The sequence below is a fragment of the Patagioenas fasciata genome, chromosome 3, assembly GCF_037038585.1.
Source record: "Patagioenas fasciata isolate bPatFas1 chromosome 3, bPatFas1.hap1, whole genome shotgun sequence".
Classification (NCBI taxonomy): domain Eukaryota; kingdom Metazoa; phylum Chordata; class Aves; order Columbiformes; family Columbidae; genus Patagioenas; species Patagioenas fasciata.
The window spans coordinates 87752744-87759050 of record NC_092522.1 but is presented as its reverse complement, the minus strand read 5'-3'; positions in this window follow the sequence as shown (position 1 = coordinate 87759050).

Sequence of the window (6307 nt, the reverse complement as noted above, 5' to 3'; positions counted from 1 at the left end):
ATGCTTTACTCTAATATTTTTAATGAGTATTTATTACAATAGTTGCATCTGTCAGTCCCCTGTGTGTGTACTGGGCGCTGTGGAGATTTAACATAGAGAAAGCAGACAATTGAATTCCTTGTGAAAGATGAAATACTTATAGTCTCCTAAAACCAGAAAACCTAATTTAATTCTGCTTTACGTGGTGCCAACAAGACCCTTTAAAAATTCCTGGACGTAATAACCCCTTCTACCTTGGCAGCTCAGCAAGAACAGCTTTCTCTGAAATCTCCCTAATCAATTGACTTTGCCAAGTCTTTCGCTTAACAAATCCTGCAACTGCTTCCAGTATTTTCCCACAGGTGATACCAAATTAATGGGTTTGTAGTCTCTTGGTGGGTCTCTTGGCCTTTCATTGTCTTATTAGGCACACTCTGGCCTACTGGGAGAAATGCACTGCAGTGATAAAGATGCTGGAGGAGGTTTATTTCATGTCCAACTTTCCTTTTGCATTCTTGGTCTCATGCATGCAAAAATGTTATAATAAATGTGGATGAGATTAGAAAGTTCAAAGTACCTCAATATGGGCACATCTCATTTCATGATTAATCCTGTGTTCTACATGTCCTATGAAGTCAATGCATGCTGTTCCAAATATGTCTTGCATTTAAGTTCTTGGCCCAAATTCAACAGTGTACTCTTAAAATACATTAAAGTACTTAATTGTACATGCAAAGAAAATGTTCATAAGAGCAGTTTCAGGGCCCAGCAAATCTAACTTCATGCCTCTGTCAAATGATCCAAACCAAAACATTATATGAAATCATTACATTTTTAAGCAATGATATTTTGAGCACACAACTGCTTTCTGAATGCTGTTTTCCCTGTCATATGTTTAGAGTCATTGTTCTTAAACAACAGACTTTTCTTAGAAAGAACAGCAACAAACAGGGTTTTGTTCTTTTCCTAAGCAGTTTCAGCTCCATTCCTGCCTTGTACTAGAAATCGTTTCTTTTCCAGGTATCTTAGTAAATCCCAGAAATAGCTAATGGTTGCACCCCAGTGCACACAAAAATGCTCACACTTCACTTTCCACATTCTTGGCCACCAGGCATGCTGCATGTATGACAGAGTTCACCTCTTCTTCCTTCAGAGGGATGCCTCAATGAATCAAAACACCAAGAAAACCCCCTACCCTAAGCCTCAGGTAGGAGTTTCTTTCACATAATTTCCAGTTCACATAATTTATGTGCCCAGCCTCTCGCCTTGAACTGGTAGGTACCTGTGGTCCTACGCTTCCCTAGAGGTCAGATATTGGTTGTTGGGCTAGAAAGGTGCCCTAGGACTTGAGGGTTCTGAAGTTACCTTCTTCAGCATCCTTGGACAGGGATACCACCACCAAGCCCTTGCACACCCTGGGCAGGAAAGCTCCCCACAGCTTCTCGTGGCACTGAGCCATTGCCCAGCCAGGAATACAGCCACAACGGACTCAAAAAGAAGGGCAGGCAGAAGATACTTGAGTCAGCCTAATTGTTGAGACACCAACCTGGGAGGGAAAAGATACAAATGTTCTGGGTTGTTTCTGTTTAATTTCTTTCATACAATAGTCCAATATACACACAGGAGTACAGCAACTAACATTCTAGTTCTGGTCCTTGGTGTGGATATTGCCCACTCAAGACAATCTTGGATAAGATGTGAGCTATAAATGATGTGTGTTTGGCTTTGCATGCCAATCATACATTCACAGATTATAAAGTCTGATTTTAACGATGCTGTTCTCCAGTATTCTTCAGTCAGCAGTTAATTACTTCTTTCCCCCTAGACTATTGAACTAGAGAAAACAGAGACTTGAAGAATTCTCAGGTTACAGTTACAAACAGAGTATTTGAGGCAAATGTCCCTATTCAATCAACAGCTCCTATGAACATGATCAGCCCTGTTTCTGGAGACTGGTAACACAAACAGATCTCAACATCTCTTGACCTTGCTAGCAAAAGTTTCCTTGTTTGGTTTTTGTTTCTTTGTTTGTTTTAGTGTTTTTTGTTGTTGCTGGTTTGGTTGTGTTTTTTTTTTTTTTTTTGGGGGGGGGTCGGTGGTTGTTGTCTTATTTTGTTTTGTTTAGTTTTGGTTTTTTCTTCTGAAAGGCTTGTTTCTCCTGTTCTTACCTCATCAGCTGTTCCTAGACCAACACACCTTCCCTCCACCTCCTTTTTTCATCTAAAGGTGAAGGTAACTTTTGCTGGAGTGGAATTTCAGGGGATTCTCACCACTTCATCTAACAGTGAGCCGTTGTATAAATTTCACTCTACGTGCTGGAAGATGTCCTCAAACTCTTCTCACTAGTTTTGATCTCCAGTTCCTCCAGCAATGCTGTCTCTTGAAAGGGTCTCAACACTTGACAGATTTTACCTCCGACGACTATCATCAGTGCATGTCTCACAGTTTGTAACTTACACTGATCTCAAATAAACCCTCAGTGGGGATAAAATTTATCTTCTTCCTGATAGTGGTTTGAAAATTCATCTCTGTGCCAGTAACACCACCTTTGGCAGTCCATGTTCCTGTTCCCAGCAGGCTGGCTACAACATTCCTCATGCAGTGCTTGGTTTCAGCCCACTCAGCATCTCCTCCATCACTCTTAAGAAGAACACCTCTGAGCAAATAGACCTGATGCCATTCTCTGGTGACATCACCTACATTCACTCTCAGGCAGTGATGGTGATAGGTAATCACTGTCACATCCAGGATGGTGTCTGGCACCACTGCAGTGAAGCATCAGTCCTGGCAACTCCTATGGCCCTTGGGACCTAAAAGGGATGCAGTCAGGGCAAGAAATGTCCATAAGTCCCGCTAGCAACATATACGTCTTAATCTTGTTGCATTTCACCATGCAGGATACTGGGGTTTGATTCTGGCACCAGGGCAAAAGAAAACAGGTTTGGCAGAAACTTCTCCTCCTTCCTCACATATGTGAAGGAGAAAGGAAAGGGTAGAGCAAAAAAGGAAACAACCGAAAGCATCAAAATGCTCTTTTTGCTGTCATGACTGTTGATACCTGCATGTTCTGGCAAGACAGGAAAATAGTTTCAGCTCCTGGCTATTTCTTTTCAGTCATTGGGTATTAACATGGCTTGTGCTTTTCCCATACTTCAGGCAGTTCCATGATCTCTTTTTATGGTCTCTGGGTTTGTGACTTGCTTTTTTCTTTTCTGCCTCCAGACTTTCTCCCTAAGACATTTCAAATTCTCTGTAAGTCAACATTATGGGAGTATTAACATTTGCCCTAAGCTTCAATATGAGCTAGGCAGCTGCCCGTGGTGCAAGAGATTTTTATTTTGTTGTCAAGGGTTAATTAGCTGTACAGCAGTCCTTCTTTGTCTCCCACTCTCACTGTCTTAGAAATTTAAGGGGTTTTTGTTACAGATCACAGCCTGCTGTTTTACTAGCTCTGAAATGGCAAGATTGACTCAGAAACATTAGATCAATCATGAACTATGTTAGGTCTTCACCTCTTTACACTATCAGTTTAAAAACATGCTGTTCATTTCAAAGGCAGTGCAACACTTTCCAAATATCTGTCACAGTCTCATAGATAACTACCTCTGTCTGAGTGGACAGAAGATGATTAAAAAAATGCCAAGTTACTCAGGACCACCCATTGTCAAAAATAAAGCTGCCTACTGTCTCCTTGTTCCTTTGCAGAAATGACCCAAAGCTGTCTTTGTACTTTCCTCTGTAATCTACCATTTTCCTGGAAAACTCAGCACTGGCAGTGTTTTCTTCTGCCATGCAATTCCAGAAGTGCTGGCCTCACGCAGCTTACCCATAGTCTTGTGTGCTGTCTGACTGGTGCTCAGGGTCACTGAGTGTCTTAGAGGTGGGCTCCCTCTGGCATCTCAAGCTCTAGCTGGTCAGCATGGGGTTAGCCTGAGCCTCTGGAACACACCACAGCTTGTTCCAGCTGGTTCTTGGCAGACTCCCTCAAAGCTATCATTTATTCTTGCCCTTTGCAATCATTCGTTGGTCAGATTGATGGTGTGCTGCCACCTCCAGACCAGCTCTCAGGTATTAGCAGTCACAATTGTGTTAGGGTGAGGGAAATCAGGTCTCTCTAGCAGAGCAGGCTGGCTGATCCATGGCACTGGAGGACATTGTGATAACAGAGATCTTGCTGGAGAAGATCCTCAGTCCCTGTGTGACTGCTGTCTGCATCGTTCTAAAGCTGTCTCCCTGCTTCTGAGTTTTGCTGTTAAGGATTTCCTGGTATTTCTTTGCCCTGTCCATACTCTTTGATCCAAGGGACAAAATATCTATGTGTTTGTCCACTGACCCCAGCTTGAGTCACACTTTCAGCCTGACTTTCACAAGAAATGGAAAACCTGAGCAGACATCTGTAGATATACCAAATGTAAACCCCAAATGGATTTTCACCAGCATATTTCCCTCAGTATGAAGTGACACTCTTGTATTGGGACTGAGGCACTGCTGAACCAAATGGAGAATGCTTTAAGTAGATGTCTCCACTGTCAGCGGAGAAATTTCAGACCATTTATCTCATTACCAGTTAGTAGTACATACACATTTCACAGTGCTGCATAATCTGTCAGCAGCAGAGACAGGGCTGGAATAACATTCATAGGCTGGGGAGAACCAAAAAGAAGATTCAGAGCAGCCTTCTTAAATAAGAATCACCTTTCACCCTGCTTGAAGCATTAAAATGTTGGGTCTTGAGATAGGCAGTGGCTACACTGGGTCGTACGATGAAGACAAAGCCCTGGAAGCGTGTGTCGGAGCAGAGTGCTCTGCTAGGTGTTAAGTTTCCCACCAGGAAGGTCCTGCCATGGGGTCCGTCTTGTTCTGGATCCCAGATGTCAGCTGAGGTTGGTCAATGAAGGACCAAGGAGGCTGTCCTGATGCAAATTGTCACAGAGCAGTGAAAAACCTCAGTCTTCAGCTACAAATTAATGAGCAGCAGGTTTGCCTACCACCGAGCACAGAGCTGGGAGCCACCTGAGCGATGCTCATGTCCAGCTCTAGAGATTTGCCATGTTACTGAGACAGAGGAGTGGTACATTAGCTCAATGGATTTCTGAAGAGAAGAACCAGAGGCATTTTGGCTTATATTGCCTCAATCTATTGTAACAGCGCTTCTACACAAAACACCCACTGAAGCATATACTGAAAATGATTGTATACCTGGCTTATAAACTATTAAACTATTTATAAACTTATAAACTTATTTTTGAATATCTACTTGTGCAGCTTCATTGCTATTCCAGGGAGATGCAGCAGCAGAAAGATCTTATGCAAGTATGTGACAGGTTTGCAATTCTCCTCCAAGTCCCAGCTGCTGAAGAGGTCAGAGAACTTCCAAATGCAATTACATATCCAGTTCAGCTGGCAACTACCAGCAAAGTAAATTAAAAAATCCCAAACCCCCACATATTCTTTACTAAGCACTGCAACATATCACCTCCTCCTGTAAGTTTCTGGTGTTGTCAAGTCTCATCTATAAGAAACTTATAGTTGGAAAAGTACCACAGCTGCTTCTAATAAGTTACTCCTGTGTTTTCAGTGAACTCCAGTATCAGGAAACATGTAATGGAAAACTAATTTCTTGCCGTATTCCTTAACTGGATTGCATTTTAATCGACCATTTAACCAATAATGCAAAAAATTTATATTTTGGGATTTTCTCTCTCAGTAACAGCTCCTCATCACAGATCCCACTTTTTCATTGCCATGAATCATGACATCACAGCCATTTCCATGGAAAGACATTTACCTCACAATCTTTGTTGCCTTATCAAACAGAAGCAGCTGGGTAATGTGGGTGAATAATCCTGTTCTGTATATTCAGCAATAGCAAAATGAATACTGAAAATTACTAGCAAACTAAATAGCTACTTCTATAAATACTCTCTTTTCAAAAGTTCATCCTATTTTAAAAGCCACTTGTTAAACGCTATTTAGTTTATATATAAAGACTGATGGATAAAGACCAAAGTCCTTGAAGCAAACACAGGAAAAATACCTCATAGCTAAGAGTGAAGTAAACTTCTCTATCAGTTTGCCTTATCTGTATGATTTTTTTTCCACATCAGCCATGAAGAGGCATTTTGCATTCTATCGCTACCACCTGCTTGGGTATTTTGGTCTAAAAAACCAAAAATGCAAACCAGTGTCCTGTGTATCAGTTACTATAGCACTTTCCACCACTAGATTTCATTCCTCTCAACACTGACAGGTGACATTAAGCCCCTACTCAGTTTAAAGCCATCCATTTTCTCCACAACCAATGGAGACAAGTAGACAAGTGATAAGC